Genomic DNA, 21,355 nt, shown 5'->3' with positions numbered 1-21,355 from the left:
GCAGCCTAAAGCTCCAATTGTCTACTTGGTGCCGTGAGCCTGCGGGAAGCTGTTTCCCTCCTCAATTATTGCTGTTGCTGTTGTTGGGTCATTTCACTTAACAGCAAATACCTTGCAGAAAAAGCACGTCAGAGTTTTCGAGTAATCTCGTGTGTCGCACATGTATCTAAGACATTTACCCTTTAAATTCTAGAGGCCCTGATGTTTCTGCCACAACTCCAAATATGTATTTTTGTACCTATGTGCCTTCTGCCTTCTTTACATTTGTTTGGGTGATGAGTGGATTAGTCTGCTGCAAGAAAGTTTGCTTTCGCTGCAGTAGCCCTAGCTGGCGTTGCTGCAGGCTGTGGCTATGATTTGCGGAGTTCTCTTGCCCTCATCCTCCTCCATGCCCCCCAGTTTGTCCACTGCCACCAAAACGATGGGGCAGCGGAGATAATGGAAGCTTTACACTGCTTGATAGTGTCACTAAATGATTTTATTTTCCCTGGATCTTATAGGCACATACACTGATTCTTTCTCTCACGGACATTTTCATAGGTTTTTCAGAGAACCTACTGGCCTTTATTGGTCTGGTGTATTTTCCTTCAACTGACCGCTCTACTCTCATCTTTTGATTTCATAATAGTCTCTTCCTATTTAGTCCTTGACTCCCTAGGCATTCATCTTTGGCAGGACTCAAAGTGGCTCAGACTGGCTTTTTGTCTTATATCTCACATCTGCTTGAATCTTTGGCTTTGCTGTCAGTGAAAAGTAACTTGTTTCTAACATATTCTAGTGTTTCTGAATTACTGCTGCAGGCTGATAGTTATAGTCATTTGCTTTTAGATTTCTTAAGTGTTTTTGTACACCATATAGTAAGATTTCCTCTAGATTCCAGGAAATACACATTAAGCTCTCTGACTGCTCTAAGATATCTCTCTATCTGTGGGGGACAGCACTTTCCCGTCTCTTGCTGGCTTTTGGTACACTAGTAAGTCTCTCAAAAATCTCTATTTCAAGAGACAACAGCAATATCAAAATGCTCTCAAACTCAGGTGAAACTTCGAATTGAGCATGTTCCTGGAGTTGAATAGAAGGTATGTTATATCTTTAGCTGTGAAAACACTACTAGTGGACAGTATTCGTTAATATTGTAAGGATTTAGGCCACCAAAGAATCATAAGAAATTCAAGATGACTTCAAGGTGATTTTTTAAAAAATGTAACTTTATATTTGAAAAATTGAGTAGATAATTTCAGTTTTTTGATATGTGAATTAGTAATTGTAAGGAAAAGCTGTCAAACTGAGTCAGCTCAAGAAATTTTAGTTGGTTAAAACTGGAAAACAAAACAAAACAAATAAACAGAACAAAACAAAGCAAAACCGAGCCCCTAACTATAATCAGAGTTCCTCAGTTGGTTGCTAAAGTTTTACTGTACCTAAAATAAAATTTTCTTTTGATGCATTGAAGGCCAATGGGATCATGTAACTTCTCCAGTGGAGCTTTCTGGGTAAGCCCAAATATGACAGTGACCACAGGGCAGAAACTGAAACAGTTCAGGAGGAGTTACTAGAAAACCAGAAAATACATGTGAACAAAAACTTGAAAAAGAATTTAAGAAACAGTTCTGAATTTACATACTAGTCTTCTATGCAGCAAGTAAAGCAGGACTCTTCAGTGTATACTTGGCAAAGGTTGGGAAAGAAATTAAGAATTATTTATTAATCAATAATGGTTCATATAGTTTGAAGGGAGTCTTTAGAAGCATTCAGAAACAATGAAGCAACCAAATACTCAAAAGGTAACTTAAACGTTTGAATAGTCCTTGAAAGCTTATAGTGAAAACAACGTATGTAGGTCCCCATCAGTGATTTTTCTCATCCTTTCCCACTTCTAGGACACTATTTTTAATTTACTCTATTGTTTCTTCCAGAAGCATAGTTCTTGATAACAGTACATTTTTGGAGCTTTTCATCAACTCAGCACTGTTAGACATCATCTATTGACTTCCTATTGTGGTATATAAGGATTCTGACTGTTGCATACCACTTTCACCAGCATAATTATATTATAAATTTTAATTCAGTATTTTCATTGTTGTGGTAGTACCTATTAACCATGCTTCAGTCAGTTAATGGGCATGATTATGTTTCTTTTCTTTGACTTTTGTTTATATTTCCTGGAGTTAGTAATAATTTCACTTACTTAGTTTTCTTTGAACCTAAAACTAAGTTCCCTCACTCACACAATGCGTTGTCACTCTTTACAATTTCCTCAGTGGTCAAATTCATCAAATTCTTTGTAATTTCCATCTTCTTCCTTTTTTGACCCCCTCCCAGGTGCCTCAGTCTCCTGCTCAGTCTGGGCTTGCTGTGGGCTGACAGTTGTCATCCAGGAACTCTCCTTTGTTGAAGCTCCATGAATTCACTGTGCCTCTCATCTGTGTTACAGTCTCATTTCTTTTTCTGTGTCTTTCTTACGTCTCCCCTACCTCATTTTAGTGAAGCTCATCCTCCAATAGCTTCTTGATACTGAGCACAGGGGAAATCAGTAGAAATCACAAATATCTGAGATTGTCTCCATCTTATCCTTAACACTACCTTTTAGCTCAATGCAGACATCTAAATAGAAATTTTTTTTTCAAGAATTTTAGGATAGCACTCTTTTTTTTTTTTAGCTTCCAATATTGATGCTAAGAAGTTCACTGACACTCTTCCTCTTGATTCTTTGCTTGTGACCTACTTCTATTTTTTCTAGAAGCTTCTAGAATCTTCTCTCTTTCCTTAAAAAAAATCCATGGTGAGGGTTATTAGAATTACTTTTGAAATCCTTATTGTCCTGAATGTGCTCAATTGGGAAACACACGATTCACAGTTTTGCAAAGACTTCTTGCATTATTTTTTCCATCTATTCTAAAATTCGGATAGATTTTGACATCTTTGATTCTTTAATGTTATTATCTTATTTTCTTTTGCTTATCTTTTTTAGTTATAGAAATATTTATCTTCTAATTCATATTCATAATTTTAACTTTTGCTATGGTATTTTAAATTTCCAAAAGTTAATCTTTCATTTCTTAGCGGTCCTTAAAAATAATACCTTGTTCTTATTTTCTGAGAGTGATACAGCCTTTTTAAATTAAAACTTTCTTTTGATTGACAATAATATTTCATCTTGACATCTGTTGGATTTGACTATAATCTTTTCTGGCAGGATATGAGGTTTCTGCATGAAAACTCCTCCAGTTCTTTTAACTTCCCAGTGAAACTATAAAATTCTCAATGGACACTTTATGTATATTTGGCAGCTTTGGTTTTCAAAAGTGTCCTGAATAGCAAAAATAGAAGCTTGGAATGAGAGAGGTCTTGGATGAACCTACAAATAATGGATATATATAATATTTTATGTAGGACAATGGTTTGGTGGGATAAATTATATTTTTGCAAAGTGAGAAACAACTTCCCTTTTGATATCTACCAATGTATTTCCACTGAACCTCTTCTCAGATAAGCTACACTGGTATAAATGTAAATCACTACTAGATGAATGAAAATGTTTCTATGAATTTAAACCAATTAATACTACTTGTTTCCAAATTAACTCCTTATGACAATTTCTCTTCAGAACATTTCCATTTTTAGCATGCAGCTCAAAGCTGGCATCCTTTTTCACCTCCTTCACTTCTGCAAGAATGCTTTGTCCTCTTTGCAGATCTTACAGGCAGAACTTTTATTCCACTAATCAGATGTAACACAAAAGTGTCTGAAATAATCTTCACATGTGAAATACTCCTGTCAAATTTAGTGTTCAAGGAGCTGGGCATGGTGGCACACACCTGTAATCCCAGCACTCGGGAGGCTGAGGCAGGAGGATCGCTGTGAGTTCTAGAACAGCCTGGGCTGCATAGTGAGTTCCAGGTCAGTCTCAACTACATAGTGAAACCCTGTCTCAAAAGAAAAAATTAGTGTTCAATATAAGTCTGACCATATAATCTTCTTCAAAGAAAAAAAAAGCCTTCATAGGTGATTCATTGTTTACCAGTAATTAAATGCAAATTCCTGAACTTGATACTGAAGAATATCCACAAATCCTTCCCTTTTGTCTTCTGTAATTTTTTTCTAATATATCATGTGCTCTTCTGCTGTGAACTCTTATGAGTACAGGGCCCAGACAGGAGAAGATTTTAAATGAAATAAATTTACAATTTTATTTAAAAATCTTTATTGAAGTATCATTGACATATAATAAACTGTGCAAACAGAACATGTCAAAAAGAGGCAGCCCAGTGTTTGATTCTCTTCTGACACTGGAAAAAGGGAGATTTTTTTTCCTTTCATTTACTCTTTTGGAAGAAGGTGAACTTGTTTTCCATAGCCAAAACAAATAGCTTGAAGGAGATACTATGTCTCCTATCCATTATAAAACTAGAAGATGATCTGAGCAGAACAAATGTTGTCTGTGTGTGCCTCAGCTTCTGTCTGTGCAACACACCTGATCAGCTCCTAGGAGAGGCCTATCAGTCCTGGATTCCTCTTTCCTTCTGCAGTGTGACTCTGAATGTGTAGAAACTCATTGCAAATGGAAGGTCCCAATAATGCATCTGCATGCTGGGAGATAGCAGGGGCCTGTGCTTACCTGCAAAGCCCTGGGGTGTGAGGAACCACCCTGTCTATTGTAGACAGGACACAGAGCCAAAGGAAGTGAGCAATTACTGGTTTTGGCATGAATGTTAGCCACATCCATGTGCAATCAGTGTTAGTAATCTTCACTGACAGCCTATTTTTCTCCTAAAGACAATATGTTTAATTATATATCCCTATTTTGCAATTTTAATAAAAAGGTCATTATTTCTCATCTTCTCCAGTGGAGTGCAGTCAAGCTTAAGAGGTTGCTGCATTAAATATATAAGATAAATGACACTTTAGATATTTTTTGAAACATGAATATCTTGAGCAGGGCTGGACCTTATTTATTTATTTATTTTTTGAGACAGGGTCTACTAAGTAGTTGAGACTGCTCTGGAACTCATTATGTAGCCCAGGTTGGTCTTGAACTCACAAAGATCGTCCTGCCTCAGCCTCCCCAGTGCTGGGATTGCAGGTGTGCACCACCATGCCTGGCTGTAAATGCCATCTTGGTTTCAGATGATACCGTATCCCACAACAAGGCTTATTCTGTCTTTTCACAGGAAGAGTAAGGACAGACCAGGCATGTAGAAGCATATTCTCTTGATATGGGGTCCAAGAAACAAAACACATTTATTTTAATGTCAATAGGTTTCAAAATTGATATAAAACCTAGGAAATGAATCTCTGCAGTTTTTTCTTCAATGTCTATGGCTGTACAAAGTAATCACAATGCTCGACGAGGAAGTGCTGTGGAAGGTGCCGTGTCTGTGGTTCCAGGATCTTTCTGAATTGCCCAAAGGATTGGCCAGAATAATTGATGAAGAGGTAAATACAACTTTTATTTAAAGTAAAGGAAGTTGGAAACTGGATAATGAAGATGTGTTTTTTTTATGAAATGGAATACTACTCAGCCATAAAGAATGAGAAAGTAGAATCATTCATAGGAAAATGGATGCATATTAAGGATATATCCCTAAATGAAATAAATAAGTCACACATGTATAAATACTGAACAGTTTCTCTGGTGTGAAAAACTGTAATAGTACATAAGATCCTAGTGATATAATGGACAATGTGAAATAGGAAGAAAAGGGCTACAGGTGTAGGAGAAATGGGAAGGGTAGGGGAAAGGTAATAAGGGAAAAGAAAAAAATGAGCAAATGAAAAAATGGAAATAAAGTATTTGTAAATAGGGAAGGGAGGAGGGCATGAAGGGAGGGCAGGACAAGGGGAAAAAAAGAACCAAGACCTGTCATGTAAAGGTACAAGATCCCAATGATGAATGTAACTGTACTGTGTACCTAAAATGGACCAATAAACTCAATGAGAAAAAAAAAACTAAAAGGAAGCAAACACAATTGCTTATACTATGAAAAAAAAAGAAATGTAAACATTATGTACTACATGAATGTACTAATAAAATTTAAAACGCAAATAAAATTGTGTTCATTTTAAGAACTAGGGTGCTAATCCTAGAATATTACAGAGCATTTTTCTCGTTGCCCTTCAGAGAGGCGGCTCTTAGCAGGCAGTTTCTGATACAGCAGGTGCAAAATTTATCGGTCCTCCAACTGGACAACAGATGAGCTCACTCCAAGCAAAATCAAGTACAATTTCCAGGACTGTTTTAAGGGCTAGTCGTGGACGGAACAACAACAGAATACCTTGCAAAAATTTACTTTTGTTGTATGTTGACAGGCATTCATTAGTTTACAGATACCAGTTTCAAAATTTGTTGGTTAACATAAACTTCTCTCTTTCCCTCTCTCATTGTTGCCTGTTTCTGAGCTCTGGGCCCCAGATTTCCCGTTAGCCAACTTCTCTGTCCAACTTATTCTAACAATAGATTATTTAACATTTTAGCTGGCCTACACTTATATTTTTCACTTTACCGTAAATGTCTTATAAATGCTTTGAGAAGAACCTATAGGAAATTTTATGTTTAAGTCAAAGTTGATCTGAAAATTTCAAGCCAGAGCTGATTTCTCAGACTTTTTGGATCAAGGATATAAATTTTGGAACTATAGGCTAATTGAAGTAAGTTATTAAAATTTGATGCAAAGAAATATTAAATATATCTTCAAGGTCTGTCGTGTTAAAAGAATGATTGAAAGTTTGATCTTGAAAGGGAATTTTATTTTCCATATACTTATTTTGTAATAAGAGTAAATGTACTAATCCTCTTCCTGTGATTCTCTTCCAAATAAATAATACCTAATTAAATATTATCATACTTTGTATTTTAATTTATAGCAGTTGAGGTTTTTTTACTGGAGTACCTTCAGGCACAAAGGCCACAGCCCTCTCAGTCAAGGCAAAATATTGGTTTTCTCGTATGAAGCACAGAGTTATTCTGAGGGTTGAGCAGTGCTTTTGCTTTTTAGATGGAAACGATTTGTTTGGAATATGAATTCCTCAGTTTTCCTCACAAGAAAACACTTTATGAAGCTGGTGGAGAATACTGACATTTGGGTTGTTCACGAGTGGTCAGTCCATCTTATGCTCAGTCTGGATTATTTTAAGGGACAGGAAATGTTAGAGGTTGAACACCAGCCAAGGGTGCTGCGGAGGTGACCGATGGCATTCTGGCATCCAGAAAAGCACTGCTAGTGTTGTGTCACAATTAAAGAATTGCTTCCCTCACAAAATGGCTATAAATATAGTTTTTTCTCTCTCTAAGGAACTTCTTCAGGCCTCACCTTTAAATCATGATCAATCTGAGAAAGCCAAAGGTTTTCAGTGAATAACCATCATGTTTCTGCTTTTAAAAACAATTTTCCCTGCCAAAGAGACATTTCATTTGTGAAAGTCAATTTGAAAAATCCAGAAGAAATCACTATTTTGTGCTTTTTATACTAAAGAAAGGAACTTAATTAATCAAGTTAAAAATGCTCACATAAACATAGCTGATCTTATTTTCACAGGCTCGATTGATATTTTATTAGACAATTTCATGGAAAAAACTGAAAGTTATCTTGTTATCTTATTCAATTAAAGTTTCTGACAAGAAGGCTGAAAAATTTAGGAGAAACCCATTTGGATTATTTTACTAAAAACTTAGATTATCCTTTTGAGAACTGGTTGTTCACATATTTTAAGTGCATAAATTGAGAAGTCTGGTGTTCAAAATGGTACCTTACTGCTTCTGGGAGACTGGCTCCCGCGCACCCCTTTGTGGGAGGACGGTGGGTCCTACCGTGACGCCAGGAGATACCGCATACGTGTGAGTCAAGCGGTCACTTTGTAAAGTTGAAGGGCACCATTTGGGATTAAAGACTTGCATTTTCTATGTCCATTTTGAGAATGCAGTGTGGGAACCCGCAGATGGTAAATGATATCATCTGAGAGAAGCTAGAAGAGAAGGCAGGCAATGGGTTGCCTTGGAAGTGGGACTATTTAAGGGATGAAAACAGGCAGAGAAGTTGCAAAGGATCGGAAAACTGTCAAGAGAGACTTTTGATTCCCTCCAAATTCTTATGGATTGACTAGTCTCTTATTGACTTAGAAGAAACCTAATTTCCATGAAGTCCTAGTGGGAAAATTGTGAGGGAAGACGGAGGCAGCTTGAAAAGCGTGCCTCTTGCTTTCTTTTGCTAAGGGGTAAAACAAAGGCCAAGCTCAAGGATAAATCAAAGGGTCCACAGTGTGTTGTGCAGTAGTTCTGTTCGGTGGGTTTGGAATGAGCTCGGCGATTTGGACAGGAATATGGCTACTTTATTTTCTTTCATTCCATGTTACCAGAATATCTTTTCTGATCAAACTTAGGGCATTGGGCTTGCAAGGCAGGTGTGCTGCCACTGAGCTAGATCCTTGGCCCTCTGTGATCACGTTTTAATTCTGATTTTGCTATTGGAATCACAGAATAGTAAGAACACAGCAATTATACTCACATCCACCCAAGGGGAACAAATGAAAAGGCAGCGTTATTCCCTCAGGCCCCCAAACTGGTCACAGCCCAAATGTTCCTCTGTTGTTGATCCTAGAGTAGAACTCTTTCCATCAATAAATAAAAATAAACTGATGTATACTGTTGCATGGAAAAATCTCAGAAATTATGTTTAGAGAAAGAAGTTAGACATGAAAAATGTATATTGGAGGACTCCATTTATATTCATTTTCTAGAAAATGCAAATTTATAAAGACGGAAGTCAAAATAGGACAAGGATGGGGGGAGGAATGAACTACAGATGAGCTCAGGGAACTTTTAGAGGTGATGACATGTTCCAAAGCTCTGTAAACTTACTGAATGTGCACACTTACTGGGCGTGCTTTTACCATGTCCATTAGCCCACAGTAAAGTTTTCTGTGCCACAACATCAGAATCACTTTGTGCCCAAAGGAGATAATCTATCTAATTCTTACTTTGTTTCAGATTCTTCCTCTGTTCTTTCTAGTTATTTCCTTTCTTGGCCTTCATCCTTTATTTAACCTGGCCGGGGGACCACATCATTGACACAGACAAGTGGCAACCTTGTAGTTATCTTTCCAAATGACTTAGTCTCTGTAGTTTAGTGAGTGAAGCCTCTGTAGTTACTATTCCAGAAAACTAAATGTGGGGCAGAGCTTACATTTGGACTAAAATAAGTTTGTATCTAATTGTTAATTTTCCCAATTCTCCCCCTCCCCCCGTGTGAATCCTAACATATATATTTTTTTAGTTTAAATGTTTCTCTCTGATTTTTCTCTGTAAAAAATGAAATATTTTTCATTCTCAAAGAAGGAACTGAATCTTACAAACTGTCGCATACTCTCATCTACCTATGAGTCTCACGGTTTATTTGCTGTGACCCGCACAGTGTAGGGTTTGAAGCCAGGGAGGGTGGTGGGAGATGAAGAAAGACGAAGAAGAGACCAAGATTACTCTTGATAGCTGGGACAGAGTTGGGCCATAGCCTGATGAGCGAATGCGCTCTTGGCTTCCATTGCGCTCTTTATTTACAGTGTAGGAGGGCGGGGTAGCTAGTGCCACGTGGCCCACTGGCCTAGACTGAAGGTGATTATCTCGAGATGGGACATGCGCAGAAACGGAACAAGGACATAGTGTACCTGTCTGCGGGGGCGGTGCCATCCAGGATCTACAGTCTTAGGCAAACAAACTGCGTTTGACTCTCTAATCTACGGAGGAGAGAGGGAGAGGGGATTAGGCAAAAGGCCACCTTCAGGCTTGGCCCATGGATTTATTGACAGAGACAAGATTGGAGGCCAGGTATTAATTTAAAACTCCCAGTGGCTTATGATATTCTTTAAAGGTTCCATTCTGGTTACTGTTACTTGCCCTGGGCTCTCCCCTCAGGGTTAGACTTGTCTATTTAGTCTCAACTGGGAATGTTTATTCGGCTCATGAATGGACTCCTCTCCCTCAAGGGTCAAAGTTTAATGCTATTTTAGATCACAGTTCTATTATGCACCGGTTTTGTGACCTTGCATAAATAATTTACCATAAAACTTATTTATCTATAAGATAAAGATCACAATACCACCCCTTTCTCTAGTTTCTGATAAATATCAAGTGAGATATTAGATGAGAAAATTCATTTTTTAAAAACACCATAGACTGGCTTTTAAAAAAAGCAGAAATTGCCTTCTTCTGGCTCTGGCAGGAGAGAATGCGAGATCAGATTGGCCTATGGCAGACTCTGGCCGTTTCTCACCCAACCTGACCTGGTAAAAGGAGGAGTGGTACTTCTGTTTGAACTGCATTTGGCATGCAAAGATTTTCCCCATGTGGATTCAGCCCCTTTGAAGAGAATGGACATACAGGACATAAAGTGCCTCTGCTCCTAACTGGAAATACTGTCAAGTGTGGCTTTATTGTAGGTCACTCCCCAAAGACAACCTCACCGCTGGCACTCATTTGACCTAACTGCCTATCTTCATTAAGGATTTGTCCACCACCACCAAAGTGGTCTCTTTGTAGGAGTGCTGATCCCAGAAATGAAGGCTACACCCTCATGACCCCCGACCCTTTCTCAGGTCCTACTGCCTAACACCATCACAGTGAGGGTTAGGGTTTCAACACGAGTCTTGGGAGAGGGACTGAAATATTCGGCCCAGAGCAGCTCTGTGCTGTGGTGATACTGGGTGCAGTTCCCAGAGATAGTTCCTATTCCTGGCTTTACAAACATCTTAAAGACCCTGTAATCTAGAATCTTTCAATTAAAAAAATTTTTTTTTCTTAGTAATTTCTGTTGTTCACAATAGCCTCAAATCAGTGTCCTCTTATCAAATGAAAGCTTTCTCACAAATGGAATGTGTAAAGCCTATGCATAGCTTTTCAAAGTGAGGCGATCCAAGGGCAGGCAAGCTGATGAACTTATTTATAGTCTTGCAGGAAGTCAGTATTAAATTTTATTTTTCTGGTAGATGGAACCTAGGACATTGAACATGCTAGGCAAGTGCTCTATTGCTGAGCTATATACCCAGCCCCCAGTTGGTGTGAAGTTTATGTTAATTTTAGGGGCTGTTGAGGCAATGGTTTAAAGTAATGAAGGAAAGTCATTGCCTAGGTCACTGGGCTTTGGCATTTTGGCTGTAAGTGGCGGAAGCAGCTATTGCCCAGAGTACATGGTAGAAATGGATTTGCCTTATCTTTTGAGTTTCCCAGGATTGGCCTGTTAGCTTTTTATGTGGCCTCCAGTCTGGTACTCCGTAGGCTTTATATCGCAGACCACTGGTGATAGCTGCAGCACCACAGGGCACTGGAGTTTGTTTCTCAGCAAAGTCACACCAATAAGAAAATGTGTTCTCATGCATTTACAGACAGGGAAAGGGCTTCGCACTCCAGAATTCAATGGTACAATTCAGGCAGCAGGCCTCTCTCAGTCTTTGGAAGGAAGGTAGAGGTGGATTCAACCTTCTACACAACAGATTACTAGGTCATTATACTGTGTTTTCATCTACATCATCGAACAAGAGGACTCCTGCCAGTTGCCCAGAAGCGTTCACTCACAGTCATGACAGGTATTTTTATTTCACTTGTGGACATCTTTGGAAAGCCTTTGGCATGAATAAGTTTTTGGCATAAAAGCTTAACCTGAGGGAAGTTCCAGGCTGCAGAAAGCCTTTTCTTGGGCTAATAAAATTCCTCCACCTCTTCCATTACCAACCTCCTCCCTCTCCTTCCAGGAATTTGTTATTTTGAGAGCTTTGAAGCAGGCTTACCAACATTGGCAGACTGAAAGCTTTGTCTTGTACCTTTGAAGAGTTTAGAGGCTGATACCATATATGCTCTCCTACTACTTACACATTAAGTCTTTCAGTTAGATTCAGAGTCCCTCCTGACTTGCTCAGCCTGCTCCCATGTTTCTGTTAAATCAGGCATTTGTGGGATTTGCTTATCACCTGAGCTCTGATGAATTCATCTTACAATTCTTCCTCACTCATTTGATCACCGTTTCTCTCCTGATCCTTTACTTTCCTTGTTTCCAGCTCCTTCTTCTTCTATACATCTGAAACACTCCTTGGGTAGAAAGTTCATTCACTTGGTTATCCTTCATTATTATTTTCACAGTTCCACTAAACAAAAGCAGAAATACAAGACAAAATGGTTCACAGAAGTGTTTGCAGCTGCCAGTGGCACTGTCATCTCTTGCTAATTTGCACCCAGTGGGAACTCACTGCATAGTCGTGAAATGTCCCTGGTTGGTGGAAACTTTTTGAAGGTCAGTTCCTGCCTTAAGGAAGGCTCTCACCCACTTCATCCTACACAGATTCTTTGCAATGGAGATTGTAGAACGTCTCTAGTGTTTACTGATGACTCTTGGGACATTCTGCCATATATTTAAACATGTATATAGATAAAATAACATGGCAAGGTGTCATGTGCTTATCTCTTAATTTCTGGATAAAGATCCAGGCCAAGTTACAGAAGATCCACTGCAGGAGATCAGCTTGAAACTGCACTGAGCAGGCCTTAGATATTATTGATTTGGCTTATAATTCAGCTATAGATTAAAATCATGAGTCACTCCAAGGCCTAAGTGTGAATTGCTAATTGCACTTTCAGCTGGTGTTCTGGAGATAGACTTCCCTATGACAATGGTTACAGTTGGAGTCCTAATGATCAGTGAGGATCTGATGTCCCTATAGCAAGGAAAGATGCAGCAGCTGAGGATCTATGACTGTGCAACCATTGTCTAAGATCAAACGTTAGCCAAGATAATGCAGGTGGTTCATTCACTATGGCCTGCAAGATAGCACAGGTGCCTTGCTAACTGTGACCTGTCCACAACTAAACATAGGTACTTCTCTTTTTCCAAGCCTGGATCATTAATGCATTAGTTCTGCTATTCCCTACACCTGCCTTCATGCCTCCTTGCAATGTTGTATAATCATAAATACTGACTAATCCAGAGCGCTTGGTCTTAGCCAGGATAGAGCTAAGAACATGTGGTCTTTCAGCCAAGAGAAAGCTAAAGATCAATTCCTGTCCCCCCAGAAGTAACTGACTACCATTTATGTTTTATATCTTGTCTTTTGTATATTATTCTTTCATCCCCTACTCTCCCCTCATGAGGTGACTTAGCACCCCTGATACATGGTCAGGTTATCAACCCAACAATCCATTACAAAGCATTCCTCAGGTCTGCTTGGAAGAAGCTCTATCCTGAGCCATAGGACAAAGATGACCTTAGAACTGGCCAGCCCACGGAGGTTTCAATGCTGAAGTACAAAGACTGAGATTCAGTTTGAGAAACTTGGCCTTGGTGAATATCTCTAAAGCCAGGAAAGAACTTGTGTAATTTCTGGGAGTAGAAAAAAATATCTTCCTTTCCCCCAAATCAATTTGGAATTAGATACAATGTCCCCCATATTTAGAGCAAGGAGAATAACTAGCCAAGGAGGGGATCTTGCTTTTCCAACAGATAGAGACATGCATAATTGATAGAGTCAAATTGTGGATGCAACTCTTTTGTAACTCTTGCTGTTCAGGAACTAAAAGCCATCGAATCCAGGGCCAAATCTAAGCAAATTTTTGATTTATATTTTTTTTTTTTTTTTTTTTTTTTTTTTTTCCTTTTTCGTGTGATACCAGAGATTGAACCCAAGGTCTTTGAAATGAGCTACATAACTGGATTTTTTTTTAAAAAGTTATTTTTGAAAGGAAGTCTCACTGAGTTGCCCAGGTTTGGCTTGAACTTGTGATCTTGTGATCATCCTGCCTCAGTCTCCAGAGTAGCTGGGGCCAATGCATGTGCCAATGCATCTGTTATGTTTTTATCTTGGATTTCTTTTAGCTTTGTTAGTCATTGCCAGTATCACTTCTAACACCATGGACTCATCACCCTTACCCATGTTCCCTGCCTTCCCTTTCAAAGATCTGCACTCAGGATGAGGAATTTCAGCTAATTTATAGAACAGGAGACCAGTTCTGTATAGTGTAGTCCACACCATGGAAGTTATACCACAGAGGAATCTGCACCATGATTTTCGACCTGAAGCTAACCTAAGAGTTTTGAATAATTTTTATGGGGCGACGAGCCAAAACACTTCTTACAGAAGTGGTCCTGGGAAAACCGAGGCACAGGATCATCACACGTTAGTGGGATCACCCTTCATATCTTCATAAATTCTGCTCTCACTATATTGATATTACGTCTAAATCTGGCCTCACCTGACCTTCTCGATTTTTTATTAGCTGCTAGTTAACAGCAGATCTAGACTATTAATATCAACTCTGAAAGTTAGTCAAACATCATAGATGAGAAAATGAACACATTATTAAAAATTCTTAGAAGTCATTCCCCCTTCAGTAATACTCATAATATAGTCCTTGTGTAAGTGGGTTTCAGGATATGATTACTGAATTTATTTGAAAATAATTTCCAACAAATACAAAAACCTGCCAGTCCCTGTACATTTTTCATGGGGCTGCCTTCCCACATGAAGGGCCATGAAAAGGAAGAAGAGTAAAGTCTGCTTTCACTTTTAGCCTGGAACAAATTGCAACTTTTCTCATTGTTTATATAAGTGACCATTCACAAAGCTATTTTAGAAGAAACATAATAAAATAACCTATTTGAAATGAAGCCTTTACAAAATGCTAACCTTGAGGCAAGATCCTTTGGTCTTAGTTTGCATTGTTGACTTTTTCTTCATACCTTCTGTTCAATTCCACCTTTATTATATCCATTTCTTCTCACGGAGAAAAAATGAACTATATCACTCAAAGGATAGGTACAGAAAAATCTATCTCTTATGGGACCGTTTCCATCTTTAAGGTCAGGAAAAGAAAATCTTCAATGCTTTCACAGCATAGATATTCAGTAAATATTGGTTTAATGGACAGAAGGGAAAAACAAACAAATGATTAATTTGAATGTTAGACACCCATATTTTACTTTGAAAAGGAATACAAACTTATAGTTTAAAATAATGCTATCTTCAAAGTCCATTATGGAAGTTCTTCCATTTTCTTCTAAAATAGATTAAAAATAAAAATGTAGTGAAAATCCAAACACAGTCTATATGTAATTTTAAAGACAGCTTACTTCAGAACCTTCGGAGTTCCTCAGGTATCAAGATTCACAGTGCCCACGCTAATGACTGTGGAGCAATGGGCCTGGCCTGGCTGTGTTTTGCCACATCAGATCTTACCTGTCTGAAATAATAGATGACATCTACCTCATTTACTAGGTCTAGGTTTTGACCAAAGTTTGAATCAGCTTAAAAAAAATAATCATAACAGGCAAATGATTCTTTTTCCCATCCTTTTATAGGAGGCTTCTCATTAACATAACTGGTATCTCTAAGGATGTCAGTTGTGGGAGCCAGTCATGGCCCACTGGCATTTGACATTTGAAAGACAACTTCTTTCTTTATAATCAAGGCATTGATACAATGTGTGGTCAGGATGTTCCTAATTAGCATTTATTAGCATTTGTTCCTTTTTAAGGACTGCACGTGTTAAACTTGTTTTGACCCTGCATGGGAGAAACTTGAAGAGATAGCAAAAGATCTGACGTCATCTGTAGGAATCAGGTGCTTCCTGTTAAAGATCTGATGTTATGTATAGGAGTCAGGTGCTTCCTGTTGATGTACCTTTAAAAGAAGCTGTTTCTGTGAAATAAATCAGACTTCTCTTGGTTTCCACTCAGGCTTGAGTGTTCTTTCCTTTCTCAATCCTCACTCCCCAACTCAGGCATGTTCATGATGTGACGGCTGGACCGCCACAGGTGGTGCCCAAACAGGGACCTGAGTATCGAGGGATCCAGTGAAGGACACCGCAGAGAAGAAAGAGGCCTCAACAAAAGGTAAGAAGCGGTGAATTTTCTTGTAAATATTAAAAATGGGAGCCGGCAATAGTTGCATGCTTTTTGTACATATGCTTAGAGATTTATTGCGTGTCGGTAGTGCTAGAGTAAGGCACCAGCAATTGTGTAATTTTTTAGGATTTGTAGAAATGGTTTGTCCCTGGTTCCCTGAAGAAGGCACTGTAAACTTAGATACTTGGAGTAAGGTAGGAAAACAATTACAGGATTATTATGCTGCACATGGACCTAGCAAGTTACACGTGGATGATTTTAGTTTGTGGACTCTCATCAGAGATAGTTTGGATCCAAGACATAAGAGAGGGGGGGGAGGGAGAGAGAGAGAGCCCTCTTTGGTTGCTGTAGCTTCACGGCTCCTTAAAAGTTAAAAAACCTGTTAGGATCAATTCTCAACCACTTTTGTCCCGTGTTCAACAAGGCTTACAACAAGCTTTAAATATTGAGAAAGATTTATCTGGATTTTCCCTTATCTGCCCAGTCTTTGATGCTTGAGATGCTCAAGAAAACCCCATTCTCATCAAAACAATTTAAAAAATGAAAATGGCTTGCACCCAATATGGACCAACAGCCCCTTTTAGTTTAGCAATGCTTGATTTCTCTGACAACTGATGCTTTACCTCCTTTTGATTGAAAACAAATAGCTAAAGCTTGCCTGGTGGGGCAATTTCCTTTTGTAGAAGACTGAATTTGGAAAACAGTGACAAAAAACAGCAAAATTAAATAGGACACAGAGAGAGTTAAATGCTAATTATGAAGTGCTTACTAGAGATGAAAGCTGCCCCTAAAAGACCCCAACTGTGTTGAGCACTTAAACTTTATAAACCAATCCGTGAGTGCTTGTTCTTTTTGTTTTGCTTCTGTGTCTTTCTCTTCCTGTTAATGTCTGACAATTGTTAATTAGTAACTTGTGATCCAGATCATTTTGGAGGCCCAGAGATCCAGGCAGATCTGCTAATGGACTCCATGCCACAGGGGCTGGGAGACCTCCCTAACCCCCTTGGTCAGGATGCCATCCTTTTGGTTTAAAAAAAAAATCTAGAGGAAACTGCTTGTGAGACCTCTGGTTCTACTTTTGGTTTGGTTTTCATAAGCCTTGGTCCTATATCTTATTTGGACTCCTTTGTTTCCTTGTTTGTCTGCTTGCTTATTTTGTATTCTCTGATAGGATGAAAAGAAACTCATCTACCCCCCTCACCTTGATTTTAAGTCATTTTCAGGAGGTCCCCTGGACTGCAGCTGACCTTGGATTCCCCATAATTAAAGAGATTTCAAAACAGCCCAGCCTAGGAGTTGATCAAACTGCTCTGTGACAGTCAGCTGCTAGTAAAAGCTATTTAGTTTTGGTAACACTTCTTGTGAATTGCAAATTATTAAACTGTGATTATAGGGTTAACTTGTTCTTTTCTAAAAACTCAAGGTTAATATTGTTCTATTGGCACCCACTCAAATTTTAAGATGTAACAATCTGAAAACAGAAAAAGGACACTTTAAGCTGAAGTTTGTTATAGAAGGTTAATAGTAAATGAGACAGAAAAATATTAGGAAAGCTATCAGTAAAGAGTTATACTTTTGACATGAAAGGTTTTTGTATGTTCATCTTGTTAAAAACAGGTAAAGAAAGATATACAAGACCAGAAGGCCTAAGTATATAGAGAAGGTGTGTAGAAATGATTTATTTATGTTTGCTTGTTGGTTTCAAGTTTGTTATAAAAGGTTTACATTTACAGTCAAGAAGAGTTTTCATTCCTTTAATCCTAAGAGATCTCTGTTAATTTTGACCTGCAAAAATTTTGACTAGTAGTAACTAAAAGATTTTACAGTTCAATTGGCCAAAACCATCTGAGTGCACTCGTTTAAATTGTCTTCTATGTTTGTCTGTCTAAGTGTTCAAAAGTGTTTGTCTGATTATGTTTTTGATCAAAATTACATCAAATACAAGTAGATTGTTGATTTCTACAACCTGGCTTTATAGGATTAAATAAAAAACTTAAAAGATAATTAAATATAAACCTTTAAGTTTGGATACACTCCTGTTGGTAAATAAAGAAGCAGCTGCTCAGAAAATTTATTTTGATCTTTGTTCACTAATGGGAGCCACCAGAATAATTTTTATAGCCTTATGAAAAGATATGCCTTGTTAAATATGTTGTTAAAAATGTTTGCATTGGTTATCATCAAAAGGCTGAATTCTAAACATGTTACTGTAACATGTTTATTATGGTTATCTTCAAAATATAATATTTTCTGTACAAAAAGGAAGATCCTGTTGATACAAAGCTACATTACAGGACATAAGATTTCATATAATTATAATAATTATTATTGCTACTTTTCTGGTATACAAAATGTATTCATATTGTTTGACCATGCAGGTTTTCCAGCATATTGTTTATGATAATAACCTTTTGGTCCAGGTATTCTCCCTTCTCTTCTGCTCCACCTACTTATGGTTACAGGTACATTTATAGACCCACCACTATCCCTGAACAGCTTGAAGCTGGGTTTCCACTGAGGAGACCGGATTGGGACCCCAACACTGAAGCAGCAGAGAAGACTCCAGGATGTGTCTCAGTGCACAAGTGGAAATTTCATTCCAAAAAAGCAAAAAGTTTCCCTTCTTTATCCAGAACAAGGATTTAATGGGACTGGCGAACCTCCATAGTCCTTAATAGTACAATTTTATGGAAAATATGTTATGTTACTATACCTCAGGAAAGGTTATTTAATGATACATCTCAAAAGTTTTTAGACTGGTCACTCGAATATTCCGCAGACTTACGCTTATCTGCAGGACTTTGGTGGACAGATTCAGCTTTTTCTCAAAACAACATTTGAAAACTTGGCTGCTGCATTGGGAGAAATACATTTATGGTCAGATGTCAAAGTTACTTGCCTTAGTTTAAATATTGTTGGCATAGCGGCCTCTAATATAATGTCTTGTGTTAATGCTCCTTATATGTTATTAGTAAAAAATATAGTGATTGTTTATGAAACTGATAATTAATATAATATCAGCTGTTTTAATTGTAAATTGACCAATTGTATATTCTCAGAAATGGTGACTTCCTTTCATTCTGTGATGGTTTTGAGACAACCTCTCTTTGTAATGATGCCTGTAAAAATTAATGAGTCCTGGTATGAAGATCAAGGTTTACAAATATTGATAGAGGTAGAGAAAGCTATATGGCAAGCCTTCACAACCCATGGTATAACCCCTGCAGAGGCTGGTAGTCAAAGATGGGTAAGAGAATTGTGGAGAAATATCCAACCTAAGACCGGGCATGAGTATTACGTCTCTCATGGCTTGATGATGGGTAAGGGATTTCTCTGGACATTTCTCACCTAAGACAGGCACAGTCTTTCTGCTGAGTTGGGAAAGTCCCTGCTCTAAATATAACAAAAAGGGGGAGATGTGGGAGCCAGTCATGGCCCACTGGCATTTGACATTTGAAAGACAACTTCTTTCTTTATAATCAAGGCATTGATACAATGTGTGGTCAGGATGTTCCTAATTAGCATTTGTTAACATTTGTTCCTTTTTAAGGACTGCATGGGTTAAACTTATTTTTGACATTGCATGGGAGAAACTCGAAGAGATAGCCAAAGATCTGTTATCTGTAGGAGTCAGGTGCTTCCTGTTAAAGATCTGACATTATCTGTAGGAGTCAGGTGCTTCCTGTTGATGTGCCTTTAAAAGGAGCTGTTTCTGTGAAATAAATCAGACTTCTTTTGGTCTCCACTCAGGCTTGAGTGTTTTTTCCTTTCTTAATCCTCACTCCAGGCATGTTCGTGATGTGACAGCTGGACTGCCACAGTCAGTTCTCTAGATGACTGCCAGAAAACTTGTTGATCAATGAAAATTAGATTTATTGAATCTAATGCAATAATGAAGAATAATATCTTGATTATGGAGGTATCTTAGAAAAAGCAAGCTCAGGGGAAGGTATTTACAAGTCTTAGTGAGTAAACCTTTCTTTAAGCAAGCTCTTTGCCTAGATTATATTTTCTTGCTTTGTGATTAAACTGGTTTTCAGGAATTTACTGCAGGAATCAGTGAAATTACAAAAATTTTAAACATCTATATGTTCCTTTAATAATGTCCTCAAATAAATAATGCCATCATGTTGACACAGGCAGTCTGACTTCCTCCTGAGTGAGGAGCTTGGTGGATACTTAGTAGTCTAAACTCTCACAGGTTAAGAAGTGAGGCAGGGCTGGGAGATTATTGTCCTCTCTGAAGCTAAAGCACAGGAGGATGGGACAAGAATAGGAGAGCCCTAGTTGCAGTTTATGCTATCAATTGTAAATTTACATAGCCTATAATATTATCAGGCCCCAGCAGATGGGACTGGAGTAGAATCTCATCTTAGAAGGCCTGGAGACCCTAGAAATTACATTAGGAATTATACTTGCTAATCTACTCCTCAGCAGTAAACCCCAGACAAAATTTTGACTGGAGGCCAATTGAAGAATTGAGCGGGGTAAAAAGACTTTATGGAGATGTCAAGTCTTTATAAAGATTTGCTCATCTGAGGATAAATTCAAAGAGCATAAAAACAAAAGGGCAAGAAGACAAGATATTTGGGAGGAGAGAAGAAAATAATTAAAATGGAGAGGATAATAACAATCTTTTCTACAGGCTGAACTTGTTGAAGAATAATTATCTTTGAATTGTGTTACAGGATCTATGAATTTAGAAGGAAGTTTTGTTTAAAAATATGTCATGAAACTGACATCAGTTTTCATGGTCGTGGTGGGAACAAGAGGATAACTTTGGGGAGGAAGATTAAAAATTCAAAAATCATATTTTTGTCAACAGTCTATTAATAACTACAATCACATTAAATATATTTCATGATTTTCAGTATTTATAAAAGCATTTAGAAGTTTACAGTTCAGGTGGCTAAAAGCATGTCTTCATGTTTAAGCCTACGCTTTAGCTAAATTCTTTTTATCTTTTCCAGTGAATAGTCAGAAAACACATGAAGTAATTTCAGTTAGATAAGAATGCAAAAAGAGTCCTAAGCTTAGGTCACAGTTCCTGGTCCCAAATCATTCTGTATCTTCTTCTTTCTCTCATTATGAAAAAGATAAGTACATCACTGTGCTGGAAAGAAAAATAAATTTAAAATAGATGAGTGGTACAATTTTCTGTTACTTATAACTGATTGCCTGTTTAAAAAACTTACCTCTCTGGTTTCAGATTTTTTTTTTACTCTCAAACTGGGAACCTCTAATTTAGATAAGTAGAAAGGATCCTACAACCAGATTTTGGCAAAGTAATTGGGTTAGAAAGAACTGGATGCCATAAATTAGCCACTTGCATAAACCTGGTCCCAAAATTCAAGAAAAACTTCCTGGGTAAAACAGTAAAATAAAGCTGCCTTATAGAATATCCTTTGTCCAACACAGCAACAAAAAGTAACACCCACCTTCTTCTACACTACCAGCAAGAAGGAGGAGGAAGGGGAGGG

At 38.0% G+C, this 21,355-nt stretch overlaps 1 long non-coding RNA gene across 1 annotated transcript in view; it reads left to right on the top strand.

The window, feature by feature from the left end:
- Window positions 1-15,790: 15,790 nt before the first annotated feature.
- Window positions 15,791-21,355, top strand: part of LOC104857747 — a 54,254-nt gene continuing 48,689 nt past the window's right edge. Inside the window, exon 1 of the long non-coding RNA XR_004514583.1 lies at window positions 15,791-15,863. This is a non-coding gene — a long non-coding RNA (uncharacterized LOC104857747). The remainder of the gene's footprint in view (window positions 15,864-21,355) is intronic.

The sequence above is a fragment of the Fukomys damarensis genome, unplaced genomic scaffold (assembly GCF_012274545.1).
Source record: "Fukomys damarensis isolate Sample0158 unplaced genomic scaffold, DMR_v1.0_HiC HiC_scaffold_27, whole genome shotgun sequence".
NCBI lineage: Eukaryota > Metazoa > Chordata > Mammalia > Rodentia > Bathyergidae > Fukomys > Fukomys damarensis.
The sequence above is the reverse complement of the archived record's forward strand: the minus strand, read 5'-3'. Positions and strand labels throughout refer to the sequence as shown.